The sequence below is a fragment of the Pongo abelii genome, chromosome 16, assembly GCF_028885655.2.
Source record: "Pongo abelii isolate AG06213 chromosome 16, NHGRI_mPonAbe1-v2.0_pri, whole genome shotgun sequence".
In the NCBI taxonomy this organism is placed as follows: Eukaryota; Metazoa; Chordata; class Mammalia; order Primates; family Hominidae; genus Pongo; species Pongo abelii.
Genome location: NC_072001.2, coordinates 98,876,367 through 98,897,859, shown reverse-complemented (window position 1 = coordinate 98,897,859; position 21,493 = coordinate 98,876,367). Strand labels below are relative to the sequence as shown.

Genomic DNA, 21,493 nt, shown 5'->3' with positions numbered 1-21,493 from the left:
TAGTTTTTTTTTTTTTGTATTTTTTAGTAGAGACGGGGTTTCACCGTGTTAGCCAGGATGGTCTCGATCTCCTGACCTCGTGATCCATCCGCCTCTGCCTCCCAAAGTGCTGAGATTACAGGCGTGAGCCACCACGCCCGGCCGAATCCATTTCTTATAGTAAATCTCTGGAGAACTCAGACTAATACAGTTGAAAATGTTAATATATATATAGATCTATATATATCGATATAGATAGATATATCTATATATAGATCTATATATATCTATATCTAGATATATCTATATCTAGATATATCTCCAGTGTTATTAATAGCTCTCTAAAATGTGTAGGAAAAGTACACATTTCAAGTTGATATCCAAATCAATCTCTCTATAAATACATACAACTTTTGCTTTCATTTTGCAAGAAAAAAATATTGCTATGGAAGGAATTAGACATAGAAGCTTATAGTTTTCAGACAGAAGAGCATGATCTCATTTACCGATTAAATAATGCCTTTTAACATGTCTACATCGATGTATATTTACATGAATTCCTGTTTAAGCTACAGATAAGCCACAGGCATATGAGTGCAGTTCTGTTTGTAAATTAAACTGAGAAGAGCAAACATATCATTAGCTCTTCAACTATGTGATTATATGGTTTTAACATGACTCGTGGTGAAACATGACAGCTTGTATGAACACTAGATAGTCACAGACAGTAATGTGTAAAAGACACTTTTCTGTAATTGGTCCCAGGGCAAAGGGCTGATCGCTTGTATAAAATCTTCCAGATATGCATTTGGTCTGGCTTCTAATTAGTGAAACAAAAAAGAGCTGAACTTTGGAAATTGTGATGAGTCCGTGATCTTTTTTCCTTTAAGGAAATAATCACTTTGCCCTTGAACTCCAAAAGGCCTTGAAATCAACTGATTCTCCTCTTAAGCGCCTTAACAAGCATGGGGATTAGAGGCAAGCAGTGCAGAATGGTTCATATTAGATATAAATGATAATGGACAGTAGAAATTCACCTGTGAATAAAGTATAGGCACCCTGGGCAAGTTCCTTTCACTGAGTTTATATTTTTTACAAGATATTGTGATTCTCCTGTTGCAAAGCTATGCATAATGCAGATATATGGTAAGACCACTGGAGAGAATGAACTTGAATGCAGAGATCTACTTAAAAGCAGTTCTTTATAAAATGCTGCAAGTGGTAATACTGGTAAATAAATTCAGTCAAGTATACAATGAAAATAAAATGATTAAAATGACTGTGTATATATTTCTTAATTTAACAGAATAATTTAGCCTAACTTGATCACTTCATTTTTATAAAGAAATAACATTGTGAATGAAAAAAACCCATAATCATAGTCTTCCAATTTTAATTCCAGAATCTTGTGCATGTCTTCATATTTATTCTTAAATATATCAGAAAGTAAACAAATGCTACGTCAAAGTGATCTGTTTGTACTTGATCCTTTTTGGCCACAGTCCTGCTGATCTGTGTGTATAATTCTTTTGCCTACTGTTGATCCTGTTCTCTCCCCTTAAATGAAGAGTTTCACTTACTGCCGTTCACCTTGAAGGGAGGCACATTCTGCACACAGTCTGAAGATGCAGCATGAATTACCTCTCCCTCTGCCACCCACACCCAAGAAGAGAATAAAGTGTAATGGACCAAGGAGGAGGGTGGGGAGAGGGAAGGAAGGGGAAATGAAATACAGCAGGTTTGGGAAAAGGATATAGCTTTTGTGATTAATATTAAAGTTCTGAGCTCACAGACATCAAATTTTATTCTCTTTTCCTAAGATTTGGATGAACCGTACTATTCCTGGCTTGGAGCAAGAGTCTCATGCTAAATGATACTAAATATCAGGAATGAAAATGTCCTTAAATTTTTTGCTTTTTAAAAACCTTTGAAGTTCAACTGAGTGTTGGAAGATACCCTGCAGGTTTCAGAACTTGCCAATATCATATATGTATTCCTTTGACCTGGTCAGCCTCCCTGTTCTGTTTACCTCATCTCATACACATATTCTCTTCCATATTTGTTTGGGTTTAAATAATATTTATATGGGTTGATACGCTTATCACTTCAAAGTAAATCTGAAGCCTAGTTGATTATTAAGTCTTTAACTCTATGGAAGCTTCTAGTTACAGAAGTTCATTTGCAGTTATGTATACAGCCAGCATATATCTAACAAGTCTTACATTCCAAGCACTGTGCTCAGGGCTGAGGGTGCAAAAATAAGTAAGGCACGGTCACTTGTCTCAAGATCTCACTAATTAAGGTTGCAGACCTGGTACCCAGCAGATATAAAGCCTGGCATGGTAGATGGGAAGTGGAGGCTCAGGGGAAGTTGATGGAGGGCATTTGTACTTATGATGACAATGGAAAGGGCTGAGGCAAATTCAATGGTGGTTGCCTTGTTTAAAGGGGCAGTCAAAACCCAGATTCAGCCCTTCCTTGCTATATAGAAATGTTAATTAATTGTGCCATTTAGGAAAGCTTGCAAATTTGTATTTTATGAAAGATTGTAAAATAATTTAATGTAGGTTTTTTTTTTTAATTTTTTTTTTATTTTAGATAGAGTCTCACTCTGTCCCCCAAGCTGGAGTGCCATGATGCAATCTAGGCTTACTTCAACCTCTGCTTCCTGGGTTCAAGAGACTCTCCTGCCTCAGCCTCCCGAGTAGCTGGGATTACAGCTGTGTGCCACCACACCTGGCTAATGTTTTGTATTTTTAGTAGAGACGGAGATTCACCGTGTTGGCCAGGCTGGTTTTGAACTCCTGACCTCAAGTGATTCGCCTGCCTCAGCTTCCCAAAGTGTTGGGATTACAGACATGAGCCACCACGCCCGGCCTAGGTTCAATTTTTAAAGTATGTTTTCACAAAACATGTTTTGTCCCCTTTGTTATGTAATCTGTTCATCAGTTCAATTTAATCTCATCATATGATTGCTGGCTATAATTAGGGGCCTTTTCAAATCAATGTAGAATATAGTTATGCCTCAACAATAATGACTTTTCTAAATATGATGTTTTATGTTTGAGTAGGGAGGTAGCATGGTTTGGATGTTTGTCCCTTCCAAACCTCGTGTCGAAATGGAATTCCCAGTGTTATAGACAGGACGTGGCGGGAGGTGTTCAGGTCATTGGGATGGATCCCTTATGAATGGGTTTGCATCATCCCCTTGGTGATGAGTGAGTTCTTGCTCTGAGTTCACCTGAGATCTGGTTGTTTATTTTATTTTATTTTTTTTAATACCCCGAGGGGGTGCACTGTTCCTGGAGGTACTGCAATACCAGGTTGATGCATGGAGTGGATGGAGCAAGCTTCTATTCCATCTCTCTGCTCCAAAAATCCATTTAATATATTGTCTTTGGATAGAGGATGTATAATGTATTAAACTGATAAGAACAGATACTACACTTGATCTTAGCCAAAAGGCCAAGAAGCAATAGATCTCCTTGTTTAAAAGTTTGTGGCACCTCCCCCCTCTCTCTCTTGCTACTTTTCTTGCCATGTGACTGACTGTCTGCTTCCACTTAGCCTCCGTCACGACTAAAAGCTTCCTGAGGCCTCTACAGAAGCTGAGCAGATGCCAGCACCATGCTTGTACAGCCTGCAGAACGATGAGCCAATTACCTCTTTCCTTTATAAGTTACCCAGCCTCAGGTATTCCTTTATAATAGCTCAAATGGACTAACACAGGAAATTTCCAGTTTATTGGTCAGTATAGGCTATGGTAAGACACGGTAACTATTGACTCGATAAAATCAATGGCTATGACAACAAAACATGTATTTCTTACTTCTATTACATAGTCATTATTTTTAGGCTGCAATTGTACTCCAAGTTGTCTTCTCCTTGGGCCCAAGGATGACAGATCTATCTCTAGAACATTGGTGTCAATCATGGGCAAGAGAAAAGCAGCACAATCTCTTAAAGCATTGGCTTGGAATTGAAACCCGGCACTGGAACACATTGGCCAAAGAAAGACATTTGGCCATGGAGTGGAGAAATACAATCCACACCCATTGAGATGAGAGGGAGCAGTCATTCATGAACAGTAATGCTACTGAAAAACTATTTTCCATTAGCTTACTGTCATTTGGCATTTGGCGGTAGCTACTACTTTAGTTTTCTGAAGGTAAAAACTTCAAGGCCCTCACTATTGACTTCCTTTGGTTTAGGAAACAACCAGGTATAGCCATTTGGTGAAAATAAAAGCGAACATCCACTCATTTTTCTAGAAGAAAACTGTGAGAGCCTCTAAAATTTAAATGCAGTTCTTATTAAGATCAAGATGCTAAAAGTACTATTTAGTAATGTGAGTTGGAGAAATCTTTAACCCTTGTCAAAGGTGGAAGCAGAGTCCAAAAGAACAATGTAATGTTCTTTATATGGAATTATTTAAAAACTCAATAGCCTAGATTAGGGATCAGCAAACTAAGTAAGCCCTTGGTTGGACCAAATTCAGTCTGCAGCCTGTTTTTTTGTTAATACAGTTTGTTGGGACACAGCCATGCCCTTTTGGTTACAGATTATCTGTGGCTCATTTCCCACTATGATGGCATAGTGGATTGTTGTCACAGAGACTGTGAAGGGCCTGAAATATTTAGTATCTATCTGGTCTCTACAAAAAAGTTTGTTGATTCCCACTTAGGTTAAATGTTATTATGATTATCTGAGCTACTAATTTATGTATTCTTTAACAAAATATATTATTATATGTATCATTATATGTCTAATTCTGTGCAAGATGCTGGGTATACTAATGAACAAAATAGAGTCTTACCCTTATGCAAGTTATAGCCTAGTGGGAAAGATAGATATTAAATTATCCATTAAATAAATATAAATTTTACACTAAATAGTGTGAGACAAAGAATAAGGACTCACAAATATATATAAAAAAAGGAGCTAATTTAGATGGGAAGGTCAACCACATCTTCCCTAATGATATGCTTATAGAGCTGAGATCGAAAATCTGAGTCAACCAAGTGATGAGAGGAGCACGTGCAAAGGTCCTGGGGAAAGACGGAAGCATGCTACATATAAAGAAATGGAAGACTTTTGGTAGTGCTAGTGAAAGAGTATGGACTACAATACCAGTGAAGATGAAGAAAAATGAGTGACTTTTAAGGGAGGTAGAATGTAGGAGGTAGAATCAACAGGTCTTGGTAATAGATAAGAGACAGACATTAGTGAGAAAAGGGAATTAAGAAGGACAATCAAGTTCCTGACCCACCCAGCTAGATGAATGGCTGATGAAATAGAATCATGAAGAGAGCCAAGTTTGGAAAATGAATTTCTAAAGAGCCGAAGGACATTCAAGGACACGGCGGACATCCTGGTGAAGATGAGTTTTGGGTCTAAACCTCAAAGGGATGTTTGAGCTGAAGTATGACTTAAGCAATAAGCATACAAGATGTTATGTACAAAGAAAAGAGATAAGGGTCTTGGGGCTGAGGTCCCTCAACATGTCACAGCTGAGTTGAAGAGGATGAGAGGGCCCAGAGCACACCAAAAGAGCACTGTTTTACCAGTGGAACAAATCAGTGGAAGAGAGTGCTTGAAGGAGGAAGTAGCTCACAGATGTGCTATTAGAGTATTAAACAAGAGACCCACAACAATGATTGGAGTCAGCCTCTCCAGATCCATTGCTCTGAGAAACTAGTGGGAGAATGGCAACAAGGGGTCACAAGTGGATTTTTGGCAACACCATGAGTCAGTTGCAGCACAGAGTGGATTCTTTTGGAAGACGAACTATGCTTCTTGCCAATGCCAAAGTCACCAGTATCCTTTTTTAAAAAAATTGAGTAAATATTCCTGGAATGAGTCTTTGAGGATACCTGGAGAAGAATTGGTTTCCTGAGACTTACGGGAAGAAGCTCAGAATTGTAACAATGTATTGAATTGACGTTATTATTTTATTTTGTTCTCCAAACATATTATACCTCCCAATGACCTCTTCACATACGAAAAATGAACAAACAAAAATATAGAGCAAAGTTTTCTAAATGCACAAGCACCAAAGTTCCAGTGGAGTGTGCACAGAAAAGTGAAATAATGCTTAAACTAAATTAATTCATATAATCAAGGAAGTCAAAACCAAGTCAAAACCAAAGGTGATCAGAAAAATATTCTCTCTACAAAATTCATAGGGACCTTGTGGAAGATGGTGAACATTGGCCCTGTGCCAACTGGCTTATTTTTGTTTCCTGTTGAGCTCTTTCATGACACGTTCTTCCCAATTTTCTCCACTTGACCTTCTTTCATTGCTCAAATGCACCATGCCCCAGCCTGTCTCAGTGCCTTAGCACAGAATGCCCCTTCTGCATCCTGACCTCTGGAACCTGCGAATATGTTACCATACATGCTAAAAGGAACTTTGCAGATGTGATTCAGTTAGGGATTTTTGAGAGGAGGAGTTTAGCCTGGATTCTCCAGGTGGGCCCAATGTAATCACAAGGATTCTTATGAGAAAGAGGCAGGAGGGTCAGAAAGAGAGACAGAAGATGTAAGGATGGAAGCAGAGATCAGAAAGGAGAGCAGATGCTACACTGCTGGCTTTGAAGATGGAGGAAAGAGCCACGAGCCAAGGAACTCACCTAGCCTCAGACACTGGAAAAGGCAAGGGAATGAATTGTCCTCAGAGTCTTAAGAAACGAGTCCTGTCCATACCTTGATTTTAGCAAAATGTGGCTCATTTCCAACTCTGATCTGCAGGGATATAAGACATATGTATTGTTTTAAGTCACTAAGTTTGTAGCGATTTATTATGGCAGCAACTATTAATAAATAGTTATTAATAACTAATAATTAATATCTAAAGAACAATTAATAATTAATAATACCTAAATAACCTCTCTGTTCCTATGCAATTTCTTCCAGAAATTCTTTTCAGGACATTACATATTAGACCAGATCCCCCCTCCCATCTTAAATAGTCCCCACAACTTTTCCTTCGGAGCTCATGGAACCATTTGACACCGTATTTGTGGGATCATTTGACTGCTGTCTGCTCCCACATTTCCTGTTAAGCAGGCAAGGCCATGGCTCCTCCAAGGCAAAGAATAAATGAAGGGATGAATGAATGAGTGAGTATTGTAGAGGTATTGGTGGTGATTATTTTTGGTACTAAAAAACATTAGAGTTAAGAAAGGAAGTAGAAGGAAGTGGTTTGTATTTTATGTTATCCAGTTTCATTTTCATTCTAATCCTTTGCTAAAGCAGTATTTCTCCTCTAGTCCACCTGGGAGAGAACTAAAAAGCATGACAATGTTGACATCCTTCTCTCACCCTTGTCAGAGTGTGTGCAGGCTCAAAAGTAGCGGGCTTAGAGTGCTTGCCTTTATCCATACATGCATTGAGCTGGATTGCTAGGGGTGAGATGCAGTGCAGAAATAACGAAACTTTAAATGTCATTCTTCAGACTAAAAGTATTAAAATTCATCTTGTTCAGCAAAATACAACAAACTCAATTATTTTGTTGAATGCTGAAATAGATGAACACATCACCTTATTATCTATCTAGTGTTTACCAGTGATCTCAGTTGCGAGCATCAAACCAAAGCGAGTGTGTTTAAATAGGGAACACATTTTTTTTTTGAGCCACCAGAAAAATGGGAAGAATGGAGAGGCAGGCATAGAAAATAAAGGCAAATAAAAGGTGGGCAGCAGTCAGGACCAGGCTTGTAAGCACACCACTCTTGCCCTGACGAGCCCAGATACTGCAGCACATTGCCCACCATCACTAAACCCTCCTGGCTCTGTCTCCGGTCACCTCCACATCATTTCTGGCACCTCAGCTCCCTCGACATCTAGGTAATTAGATGTTGCTACTGCTACATCTGCTGCTGCCAAAATGAATGGTCCTCTGCTCCACCTGTGAGCATCATTAGCCCCCTATTCATGTCCTGGGATGATACTGGCTGGCCCTAAGGCACATGCTTGTGCCCCTGCAACAGGGGAAGCTGGGAAAATGAGCATCCAGTCTCTCTCACTACTATAAAGAAAAGGGGATGCTGTCTCCTAACAAGGTTTCATTTTGGAAGAAAGGCCATACAAGAATAATTTAAATTTTTTTTAAATAAAAAGCTAACATTCACACAAGCAGCATCCTTCTTTACATAGTCTGAAGAATGTAAATTTAGAAACTTAGAGTTTAAGTGATCCTGTTGTAAAATATAACTCCTTTGGTGTGAATTCTTTTTCTGTGACCTTGGGCAATTTACTTAACCTTTATCCACAGGTGAAGTGCTGAGCCCGGGCCTGGCTCTCAAGACATATTACCTATTATTTTATAATCTAAGCTGTGCCTATCCTTTTTGTCAAAGTCAGCATGATGTAGGAATATCTCGTGTTTTTGGAGAGTCTGTTGGCCTTGCAGAGAATTGGGTACAGTTAGTATATTCAAACAGGGTTCCTATTTTCAATTCCACCTGGATTTTTTTTCTCTGTAGGCAGCACATGAAAGAAATGTATCAAGTTTCCCAATCAATGTAAGTTTATTATTGGTTACCCAAGTGTTTAATAAACCCATCCTCATCCTGAGCATAGCTTTAAATACTTCATTGACTGTAACAAAGCTACTCTTTTCTTTCTGGTCAAAGTGGCCATATAAACTATAATTAAGTACTAATTACGGGCTCTACTGGTCAGATAGGAAAAAGCAGAGTCCATTGTGCAACTTCCAGAACAAGCCCTTGGAGGAGACTTTTGCTTTCGGAAAATATTAAATAAACAAAATAAAACATGGAATAAAATAAGTGAAAAGTTAAGTTTTCCTTCTCTTCCCCCTTCCCTGCCCAATTTCTATGATGTGCCATTGACCTCATATGTTACTTTTTTGTTTTGTAAAAAAGAATGATAAAGAAATAATAAAAACGCTTTTTTAAAAGATGACCCATAACTTACACAGTGTGCAAAATTATGAGTCTCTACTTTATCTGTAATGATAGGATAGAATGATGTTTTGAGTTCTTGCTACTTGAGAAAACGCAACGTTAAATTAGTCCAATGCATGAAACGTGAGTTTTAACATCGCTCTTCGGTTGGCAGATATCATTACAAAATATGACATGCATTTTTATTAGAAGTTTTCATTGGAGGGAAGTATCTGATTTGAGAAGCAGAAATGTGTAGCTTCTTTTGAGCACGCACACACGCTCATGCACAGACACATATAACACAGGGCCACCTGCAGGGTCTTGCAGGCAGCTTGCAAACATCTCTGTGATCTTACCCTGCTACTTGTCAGGGAGCCTCTTGGCTGTGGCCATGTGCATACTTTACAGGAGCTTAGCATTGAAAGGACATATTTAACAGTTTATAACTGTCACTGTGACAGCAAGTTCTAATTTAAAACTCCTGTGTAATACTTGTTAGGAAGTTTTAATATCAAAAGGCCAGCCAAGGTCTTCCACGAAAAATTTCTAGACAGTGAAAGAAACTAATCCTTTTTAGTGAGGTTTGGCTTCTCCTCTGCAGTAGGTGATCTTGATTTCATATTTTATATCCATGGTTTGTTAATAAAATATGCTCCTTTGAAAATCAACCAGAAAAAGGGGGAAAATAGCAATACTCTGTAATAAATATTTAAAGTGAAATTCACCACGAAGGCCAAATCTACCACTGAACTTTTAGAATGCTTTAAGAAAGTGATACTTTGCTTTCTTGCGGGACTTCTGTGGATGGTATTCTTCGATTAGATGAATGAGCAGTGGGTGGCATTGGAACACTTTGTAGCTACGCATTCCTTATAAAAACATTAGCACAATTTCGATGCTCCTCGTTCTTCTCCCTAAGTAGCATGAGTACATGGAGACTACTGTCTCCACCTCACACTTTCACCTGCAAGGAATCCAGAGCTGGTTAAAATTACCTTGGGGTGTGGTCACAGGTAAGGACAAGTAGCTGCACACGATGCTCAAATCCTGCTTTGGCAAAAAGCCACTCGTCTAGTTGTCTTGGAGCAGTACTGGCTTGCATACTGCAAGAACTAAGACATGTGATAGTCTCCTTCCGTAGTTGCCTTCTGGGAAAATTTTGTCTCTCTACACAAAACAAGTAAACATAAAACTACGCATACTGAAACATAAGCATATGTATATGTGTGAATCCCTGTGAATATATGCGAATATAACTGGGGCTCTGGATTGGCGTGCACAAACAATATTCCAGTGACTTTGTTGTTGTTGTCATCAAGTACTATTATTAATACTTGCTTACCTGCACTGGTGAAAATATAATGATTAAATGACCAACAAGATATTCTGAAAACTGTTTTTCAGAATGTTTCTTATTTCTACAGTCATCTCAAGTTTCTCAATATTTGGTTGAATACTAATCTTTTCTAAAATGAATTATTTGGACAAAAAATAGGACTATTAATAGGATCGTATCTATAGAGTATTTTAGATTATGGGATGAAAAGCAACCACTTTCAAAGAAGATGATGTATTAATTGTCCCTTTTCTCACTTATATGACATGCTATTTTTAATAGTAATACATGATTCTCTGATTTCTCGATTTACCTATTTTTGTCTCAGTTCATTGTATGCATATCTTATAAGCTGTCTCAAATACCCTTTGGAAATAACTGTATCTACGTGGGGGAAGGATTGCTGGGAGGAGGGGCCGTAAATAAATAATATCTGATTTGTACAGGGCATTTCAATTTTTTAGACAATGCATTTAACATCATGTTAGTTCAATGGATGTCATGCATTGATATGATTATCATTTTCTTTCTCAATATAATGAAAAATGGGAATAATCTTTAATACTAATGAGTTTGTGTTTAAAAGCATTATTGATTTCTTTAGCTAAGACATTACATTTCTTTATAATTCATGCTTTACTAAGATTTATTAACAAATATAACAGAAAATGGGTTTCCAGACACCTATTAATAGGTAGCTGTCAGTCCAGAAGCACACAGCTTTCTGAAATTTGTGTTCGAAGAACCCATGATGATGTTTTTGACTTAGTGATGGGTAATATGCATTAAGAAATTACACAAAGAATCTTTTGGCTATTTTCTTTACCAGTGACAATTTCATAAATGACAATGATTTATTGTGTTAAAAATTCATTATGAGGTCCCGTGGCTGTGTGTTTGCACAGTGGTTCACTAAAAACCAGTTGCAGGGTTGGGCAGAACCTTCTCTTCTCTTTGCATGCTTTTCTACCTTCTCTACTTCCTCACTTTCTCTGATTATACAACCCCTTGTGTATGACTCCTCCCTGTCTAACTAAAGGGTTGCAGAATGAGAGATGTGTTTGTTCACACAGAGACATCACTAATAATGGGATTCCCTTACGTTGTGGCACCTGAGGGCAATCAGTCCTTTCATCTCATCTCAGCTGGGCAACATACAGATGGAATAGTTTCTAACTCAAGATAATTGTCTTCAGTGTTGGAAATTGCAGGTCCTGGAGTATAAAGATGAAACTGCCAGCGAGGTGGCTCACGCCTGTAATACCAGCACTTCGGGAGGCCGAGGCGGGTGGATCACGAGGTCAAGAGTTTGACACTGGCCTGGCCAACATAGTGAAACCCCGTCTCTACTAAAAATACAAAAATTAGCTGGGTGTGGTAGCATGTGCCTGTAGTCCCAGCTACTCGAGAGGCTGAGGCAGGAGAATTGTTTGAACCCAGGAGGCAGAGGTTGCAGTGAGCCAAGACAGTGCCATTGCCTCCAGCCTGGGTGACAGAGCGAGACTCCATCTAAAAAACCAACCAACCAACCAACCAACCAAACAAACAAACAAAAAAGCAAGCATCTTTACCCAGTATCTCAAGGTCTCCACAGCCTGGAGTTATCATATATTTCCAACTTTATCTTCTACCATTGCCAACGTAATACTTTTTCTCTCCCTCTCTGTTCACTAAGTATCTTTTGTTGCTCAACATGTGGGCTAATGTTGATACTCAACTGCCCTTTCCTCACCCACTGCCCTGAGGTTTGCAGGGGCTCGAAGGCATCCCTGGCAACTCCACTGTGGTCATTGTCTTTCCACTGAATTTCCCTGGAACTCACTCCACGCATCATTTGACATTAGCAATTACTTTGTGATCCGCCCTGCTACTTTTCCATGTTACCCTCCACTAATCCTTTCGGGCTGAGAGTCCTCCAAGGGAAGACGTGAGATCCCATACCCTCTGTAATGACCAAAGCACCTTGCTTATTGTAAAGGCTAACTATTCTTAAGTAATTGAATAATTGAAGAGTCATTAGATGAGGAGCAAGGAGGAATTAACACTTTTGAGCACTTATTATTTTCCAGGCACATCGCCAAGCATTTCACATTTGCCCTTTATTACCTTCTCAGAATAGTCCTGGGGGTGGGTCATCTTCCTCCCAATTTATGTATGTGAACACCAAGACTCTAAGTTCGGTGCCTTGCCTAGAGTCAGCACACTGGTGAGAAGCAGGCTGCACAATCCATGCTCACCATTGAGTCACACTGCATTGACTAAACAATGCTTACAGCAGAAATGTGTACATCATTGTTCACTAACAGTCAATTCTACATGGAGTGGCCAGAGTAATTTTGGTAAAATATAAAGGAGATAACAGCAGTCTCGGGTTCTAAACCTGGCAATGGCTTTATGTTGCACTTGGGATAAAATCCACATTGTTCAGCCCAGTCTACATTGCCTGGCTCTCTCTGGTTCCTGATTATCTCTTGATATGGTTTGAATTTGTGTCCCCACCCAAATCTCATGGCAAATTCGAGGAGGGGTCTGGAGGGAGGTGATTGGATCATGGGGGTGGATTTCCCCTTGCCGTTCTTGTGGTAGTGAGTGAGTTCTCATGAGATCTGATGGTTTTAAAGTGTGTGGCACTTCCCCCTTCACTCTCTGTCTCCTGCTGCCATGTGAAGAACGGGTTTGCTTCCCCTTTACCATCAGCCATGACTGTAAGTTTCCTGAGGCCTGCTTCCTGTTAGGTCTGTGAAACTGTGAGTCAGTTAAGCCTCTTTTCTTCATAAATTACCCAGTCTCAGGTAGTTCTTTATAGCAGTGTGAGAATGGACTAATACATCTCTATCACCCAAATCCTACCTGACTGATCTCTCTTCCTCATGTGTTGGCTCTCTCAAGCCCCAACCACAGTATTCTTTGCATTAGTCTTCTCCTATCTCAGGTTGGTTTGTCCTCTCTTTCTGAAATATTATTCCTCCAGTTCATTGCGTGGATTTCTCCTTTACTTCATTAAGATCTCAGATACATTACCTCTTCCAAGACGACTTCCTTGACCATTCCCATCTACAGTAGACCTTTCCCCTCTTTTACTGTCTATCCCTGTATCCTGCCTTTGTTTTCTTCTTAGAATTTCATCAGGACCAGACACCACTTCATGCAGGTATTTGATAGTTTGTATGGTTCCATCACTGTCCTTCGAGCTCTGAAGTTCCGGGACTTCTCACATCTTATTTATTACTGTATCCCCAGCACCTAGAACAGTGTCTGGCACTTTGTAGGTTCTCAATTACTCATTAAATAAATATCCAATAACCTACCATTCCATTAGGGCCATCTGAGCAATTGGGAGCTGGCTTCAGTCTTGATGATTAATTGGATTGTTCATTTTCATATACAATAAAGGGTGTTATGTGGGTTTCATAGAACCATATCATTTGAAGATCTAATCAGGACATATGATCCAAGGAAGTGTAGTTTTATTTAATGGGAGAGAAGTTTTGAGATAGATTGTCTGTGAGAAAGCTGAAGGTCTAAAGTGGCTGTTTCATTGCTCAGCATTTTTGCAAGGGGAATAGATGTCACAGTGTCATTCTCCCTGGTTCATTTATTATCAGGATATAAAGTAAGAAGCCACATTTTAAAAAGGAAACTAACATGTAATGAGCGATGAACAGTCACTGCTCCATGTACCTTACATATATTTCCTCATTTAGTTTCCATAAGATAGATATTCTTCTCCCCAAACAACAGATAAGTCAAGTGCCTTGTGGTTGAAGCACTTGGCCACAGTATTACCTGCTCCGATTGGTAGAGCTAACATTTGTACAGAAGACTGTCTCATCCTGAAGCCAGAGCACAAAAATTGGGAACTCATCCAAACCCACACACCTCTTTATCAGATATCCCCACTCCATTCACTTTCCCCAAAGTCACACCCCAATTCCAGCACCTCCCCTTCCCCTCCAATACACAAAAGTACACACACACAACAAAGCAACCTCAAATCTATGGAGGACAGCCAAGGATTTGAGGCTGAGGTTTCCTGTGCCAAGCACTCTCCCACTAAGCTGGGAATATAACACCTTCTTTTGACTTCAGTAAAGCTTCAAGACAAATCTTAAACCTCATACACTCCTTTTAATCTTATTGTTACCGTCTTGTGCAGTGGCAAAGTAAAGAAAGGACGTGCTTTTAAAATGGGGACACTAAGAAGATATAAGTAGGATACACAAAACACACACTTAGAGCAATTCTCAATGGGGTTAATGCATGATTTCTCCTGACCACACTGCCTCCTTCCTGTCCCCCTCTTCCTGTGCAGTAATAAGTAAATAAATGAACCAACAAGCAACACTCTCCTGTGTTTTCTTTTGAGAGAATAATATAACCTAAAAGTTTAATTGTCTCATTTTGCCCCCGCTGAGGAAAGCAAGTGCACCTACTTATGAGTCACACAGAGAGGCGATTCCTTTATATATATGATTTCATTTATCTTTACCACGGGCCCTTAAAGGCAGGCATTAATGACAAAGAGAATGCAGCTGAGAGGGAGTTCGCTTAAGATGAAACAGCCAGTAAATAACTCAACTGAGATTCAAATTCAAATACGATGATTTCAACATCCACATTTTTCCACTTTCTTGTAATATGCAATAAATAAGTAAGCACATGTAGATTGGGGCATAGAAAGTTGACTTTTTAAATTTGTTTAATTGTAATAAAACTCAGGCTACAGTTAAAAAAAAAAGGAGGCAGAGAGTGGTAAAGACGGCTGCCTTGGGCACACATGGTGTCACCAGGACACGTGTTGAGATGACATCTCAACAGCTTGTTGGAAGGCAGATATTTCTGTATTTTACCTGCTGCCTGACCCACTCATGCAGGCCGGCAATAGTTGACACAATCAAGCAATGAACTGCCTGACAGGAAGTAGCTTCTGTGCACTTCTATGCTCTCTGACTGGGAGAGGGGACTTCCTGGTGAGTAAAGCTAACAGCAGATGAATTAGTGCTTTTCACCAGCAGGAGTTGTGGACCCCTTCGTTTCTGAGGTGAAACCACCAAATACCAACTCAATCATGTCAGTGCTGTGACACCTCTTTGTCACACGTTGACATGGGGTTTCTGAGGGGAAAGCTGGAAAAAAGCGGATATGAAATAAATGTTTATCAAAGCACATAGGGGAATAAAAGACTCAATTCTTTCTTTTCTCAAAATTACCTGAGGTGACAGACCACCAGGGAGCTGAACAGTGCAGAAAGTTGGGAACTTGGTTAATTCTATCGCGTGGCTGACTGAAACCTACACGCCGCCCTCCAAAGAACCACGCAGCCATCAACAGTCTAGTTTTCCTTCCAAGTGGCTGACATGGAAAATCAGACACAATGTGCTTCCCTGAATGCCCCAGATTCAGACAGACAACTTGAAAACATAACTTACAGATTCATTTCTGTCTCAATTTTAAATGAGGGCTATTTGAGACATTAAAAAAATTTTTTTCCCTTCCCATTTTTTTTTTATGAGATGAATGAGCTCAGTCGTGAGCTTAATTCTTATTTCTGGTATAGAGATTCTAGTACAACTGTCTTGTAGAGTTAACTTCAGAGTCGAGCCTTTTCCTTCCCCAACTTCACGCAGTATGCTTCACCGTGCTACTGACTTAAAACATAATTTGATGCCATCATTTGCCATAACTGTTGAATCTGTGTGATTTCTTGGATTGAAGTCTGCACCCTTCTTAATACCAAATGTGCAGATGCTAAAATGACAACTCTCAGGTCAGATATTAAAATGTACAACTTCTCCTACTCTTGTAACGCTTGGTTGATAAGCAGTTATTGCCCTGAAAGCCAGTCATTGGAGATGAAAGATAAATATTATTTCATATCTTATTGAATAAAATATATTATATCACAGGTGATGGAGACAGATTGACTCAATAAATTCTAATAGTGTATGCTGAGAAATAGTGGCAATAAAAATGCTGATGACTTGACACAGGGAGAATATTGAATGTCATTAGCATGCTATTTCCTCTGTTCTGATCTCCCTGTCATGTTCTTCACACTGTTATCATCTCCATCAGTGGATTTTTCTTTGGTTTATTGGCATGAGAAAAATGGCATATTTTAGTGTTTTAAATTATCCAGTACTTTACTGATTGCAGAAATGATGCAGTAGTGTAAAATATGGGAAATTAATATAGGATTTTACATTTAGCAAGAGCATCAGCCTTACTTGAAAGGGCTGGAAAAATGTGAGATACTACTGAGCTCTACAGTCTGTTCTCATCACAAAATTTTCTCCAAATTCTCATTTTTTCTCATTTTTATTAACTGGCTCAGTTTAGAATAAATGGAGAATTTTTAAAAGAGCTTAGCTTAAAGAATTTATGAAAGAGCTTAAAAAGTTAGTTTTAAGAAGTTATTTTAACAGAGGTTAGTGACACAGATCTTATTTCATGAGATGCAAGAAGATATAGGTAATGGGACTTCTAAGGTTTGTCGTCATTTCTACTGTTTTGTATATTACTTGGGATAGATAATAAACACATGTAATCCTGACAGAATTTAACACTTAAGTCAAAATGCCTAAGTTAATCTATAAGATGAGTATTATGTTCAGAGAGTGGTAACCAGCAGTTGATGGTGAGTCCCTTGTATGGTGATGCCTCACAGAGTACTAACCAAGATCATCAATTCCAATTATTCCTACTCTTCTCTCCAGAAATCTGTAGAAATGCCCTCAGGTGACATAGCTTCTTGAATTAAACACAAATACCCAAACTGAAAATATTGCAAACTGAAGTTTTTTTTTCCCTATAAAAACCTTTTCCTAATTTTCTTCCTGTCATCCTTATCTCAGTGAGTGACACCATATTTAATTTGTGACCCAAACCAGACTTTCACATCATCTTTGTCCTCTGCTTCACCCCCACCCTCCACAAGCGAGCAATTGCCAAAGGTAAAGGTATTCCTTCCACATTTTGTTTAGAATCTATCCACTTCTCCAAATCCTGTTACCATCCTAGTTCAGGTTGTTACCATCTCTTTTTTAGATTGTTGCAATAAACTTCTAATTCTTCTTCCATCTTCCAGGCCACCCCACCTCCCACCCTAATCTCTCATCCATTCACCACATTGTGGCAAATCTGATAATACCTCATTCTGGTGGAAATTCCTTCAATGGTTCCCCTCTATCTTCACCACCTTGTCCCAGGGGTCCATCAAATGTCTCCAAACACTTCTTGCCTTTACAACAGTAGTGAGGTCTGTTTTTTTGTTGTTGTTGTTGTTGTTATAGACGGAGTCTTGCTCACTCCAGTCTCTCAGAGTCTTGCTCTCACCCAGGCTGGAGTGCAGTGGTGCGATCTTGGCTCACTGCAACCTCGGCTCACTGCAACCTCCACCTTCTGTGTTCAAGCAATTCTCCTGCATCAGCCTCCCTAGTAGCTGGGACTACAGGTGCATGCCGCCATGCCTGGCTAATTTCTTTTATATTTTAGTAGAGACAGGGTTTCTCTTTTAATGTCTACTTTAAATCAATAACTACAATATCAAAATATTACTTCTTTAAAAATGGAATGTTTTGAGAACCTACAACAGCAACATGAAAGTCAAATATTTCTGGAGTTTGTGGATATCTGATAGTGCTTCTTATGGGCTGTCAATCACACCTCCATGTCTTACTTCAGTGGTTATAGTGTGCAAGCAAATTGTTTTTATTCTTAGTCTTATTTCTTTTATGTCTATAAATTATTGATGAGATAAAATACTATTGATTAAAAAAAGGAAGACTAAAACAGTGATGTAAATATATAAGTTAATCAGCAGTATGAAAATATAATTGTGCAATGAGCTTCAATAGATTGTTCCAGCTGTATTTATTCCATCATAGTTTGTATGAACTAGAGTGAGACATAGATAGTGATTCAAAACCCAAGGTTACAAAAGAAAAGTATAGCAAAAAATACTCCATTTATTATGTTTTGTCTTTTAATTTATTGATAATATAATAATCTATCTGTACCCACAATATTTTGTTTGTAGAAATGTGTCTGCCAGTGACATCCAGTAGCTCATAATTTAGAAGCAAATTATAATGTTTATAAAACAAATGAACTAGTTGTGAGTTTCTGCGTGTACATGTGTGTGAAAAAGACAGAGAGACAAAGACAGAGATTTCAAATTCCAAAACTGCCAGTCAGACCGTGAAAGCAGATTTTTATCTACTCTTTATGTTGTAAGAAATAGTTCACTTTCAGTCTACATTTTATTATACATCCAGTACAAAAATCCATATGGGGAAATTATTTGCTAACAATTTTTTTACATAATTAATTTTCAAGTAAATAATAAGAGTGGCATTTGCCCTTACATGTAATTACTGTTAATAATAATTATAATGGGATGCTAACGAGGGATTTTTTTGTCTCCTTTTGGGCCAGGGCCCCAGTTGTTGGGAAAAATATAATGTTCTAAGAACCCTACCAGCCTAAGTGGAAGAGCTGAACTACCACATCAGGACATGATAAAACTCATTCTGCCAGCATCATTCATGACGGATCTCCAGACTGTAAAAGAACAGGTTGATGAGGCAAAGAAGTAGCATCTTTAGGGAGTGGAGAGAAGTATTTTTCTTATCTTTGATGCAGTGAGTGAAAAATCTTCAAGTATATTGTTTCTTAGGATTTGATGATGTCTCACCACCACTTGGAGACATCGGAAAGCAAAGACAAGGATATTCTATGACTTCTGCAGAACACTATGATAGTGCAGGTTTCTCAAACACCAAGTGTAGGCCCTTTGGGAGAAGTTTTCTGGAATTTTCTGGAAAAAAAAAAAAAGCCCACCAAAGAAGGCCACCTAGGAAGGTGAGAGGACCCAGAGAAAGGATGACCATTTTACTTATGGTTTATAAGAGGGTTTATGTTACTAAAGAGAATTAGAAGACCTAAAGACCTGTCTGATATTTCATCTAGCAGTGGCATTTGTTAGTCTTCACAGCAAGTGGTTAGAGAGAATAAAGTTATTTCCTGGTTGGACCCCATTGGCTCCAGCTTGATCAATTAGAAAATGACAGCTAAGAAGAATTGAGTACTTACTGAGAGCCAAATAGTATGTCACATGTCAGGTTCCCCAGGAGGCGTGACTGAGTCAGAGATTGTGGCTGGGAATTTTCTGGGGTGTGCTTTCAGGATCTATACTTTCCTTGGATAGAAGGAATCAGAATTTGATAGAAGGAGAAATCAGACTGGGATGCATTCATAACCTAGATCTGAGCTGGGCTGGAATGGTCCCATTGAGGTGTCCCCTAGTGGAGTAAAGGACTAGGCTTTTTACATAGACCAGGTGTTTCATGTGGGTTACTCAAGGAAGGACACATGAGCTTGGGTGAGGTGACACGCTTCCATCTAGGAAACTCACGAGGAGAGGGGCTCTCAACTCCAGCTGTGAGTCACTAGCACTCCCAGTGGCTAGGAAAGTATGGGGGCCTCAGTCTTGGGGGGTGTGGTGGGCATCTCACAGCATCCATCACAGTCCACCCCTTGCTGTACTTAAATCCAGTGGCTTCATGTAAGTTTGGGGCTCAGCGTCTTCAGAATTCTGGTGACTTCTTTTCATGAGGAAACATAAGAAGAGGTTGATAGGACATACTGCAGTCCTCACCATGACTGCTGGTCACGAGGCTTTAACAATACTCATCATGCCCTTTTCCTAATAACCATTCTAGATCTCCCTCATCCTAAGCTGGCCCCTTTGCAGGTCTAGGTACCTTTCCTGGGCCGGGGTGAGTGGGAGTGGGGGGTGGTGGGGAGGGTAGAGTGACCAAGATTCTCATTTCTGAAGGGTTGCATGCCCGTAGGCACTATGCACTTCTCAGGCTACGGTGGCTGCACTTGCTCATTTACCATGAATTAGGCAGAAGTATAGCAAGAGGCACCCAGATGGTTACTGAACTTGTTCTTCTCTGTTTTACCTCCTCCTGATGATAGTGCTAATTACCTTTGCCAGGAGGGCAGAGATATCTTTTCTTACTTGCTGTCCCTTTGGCATCTTTTGCAACCACTGATGCATCTAATATCATTTATCTGCCAGGTCACACGGCAGTGGCAGGGCTGCTCACACCACAGCCTGAGTCTGCTGCAAAGCTCTTTTCTTCCCTTGAAATCTCACAAAGCTTACAGCCTTTTTATCACCTAGTGGGTGATACAAGACTTCTGTCTGTATACAAGTTCCTGTCTGTATACAAGTCCCAGGAACCTGACTATGCCTTTCATGCTCTGTGGTCACTGAACTTCTATTATGGATACTATTAGAGATTGTGTGTATTTGTCCATATTCACACTGCCGGAAATAACTACTTGAGACTGGGTAATTTATAAAGAGGTTTAATTGGCTCACAGTTCTGCATGCCTGGAGAGGCCTCAGGGAACTTGCAATCATGGCAGAAGGTCAAGGGGAAGCAAGGCACATCTTACATGGTTGCAGGTGGGGATAGGGAGCTGCCACCAACTTTTAAACCACCAGATATCATGAGAGCTCACTCACTGTCAGGAGAACTGCATGGGGGAAACCAGCCCCATGATGTAATCACCTCCCACCTGGTCCCACCTCAGACACGTGGGGATTACAATGTGACATGAGATTTGGGTGGGGACGTGTAGCCAAACCATATCAGACACCCTTCTCCAGAGTAAGAAATCAGTAATAATCTGAAGTTTCAGAATTTATCTTCTCAGTGGTTAGCACCAAGAATATGTACATGAATGAAGCTGATCAGAAGAGATTGCCTATATTTTATCTCATTTTTACCTAAAAAGTGTTAATTTCATATGGTTCAACATAATGGTTTCCTAATAATTCTACTTCTAATACTATTACTGACAGAAACACCAGCATTATTAATCAGATAACACTTAGCAAAAAGCAGGCACTGAAATAAGTACTTTGCTACTTAAAGTTCTATGATGTTCACCACATTTACTAATTATATTATCAGGTATAATTGTTTCCTTTTTATACGGGGGCTGAAAATAGGTCACAGAGATGTAAATAAACTTGCCGAAGGCCACAAAACTAGTATGTATGGAAGCTAGGATTTGAACTCAGTGAAACCAGTTCCCAAGTCCTGAGTCTGCACCTTTTGTCACTATGCTGTATTTTTCCTGGATTTAACACTCCAGATTTCACCTATGTATTTCTCCCTTTACTCTTAGAAGGAAGGAACAGTGAAACAAGATGGGCTTCTTGAAGGCTTTTATTCAACTTCCCCTA

At 39.4% G+C, this 21,493-nt stretch overlaps 1 non-coding gene across 1 annotated transcript; it reads right to left on the bottom strand.

Annotated features, from left to right (window-relative positions):
* Positions 1–3,265: 3,265 nt before the first annotated feature.
* Positions 3,266–3,456, bottom strand: LOC112129199 (U2 spliceosomal RNA). The gene has a single exon (XR_002911618.1). It is a non-coding gene; the product is annotated as a U2 spliceosomal RNA (small nuclear RNA).
* Between the last annotated feature and the right edge of the window lie 18,037 nt (positions 3,457–21,493).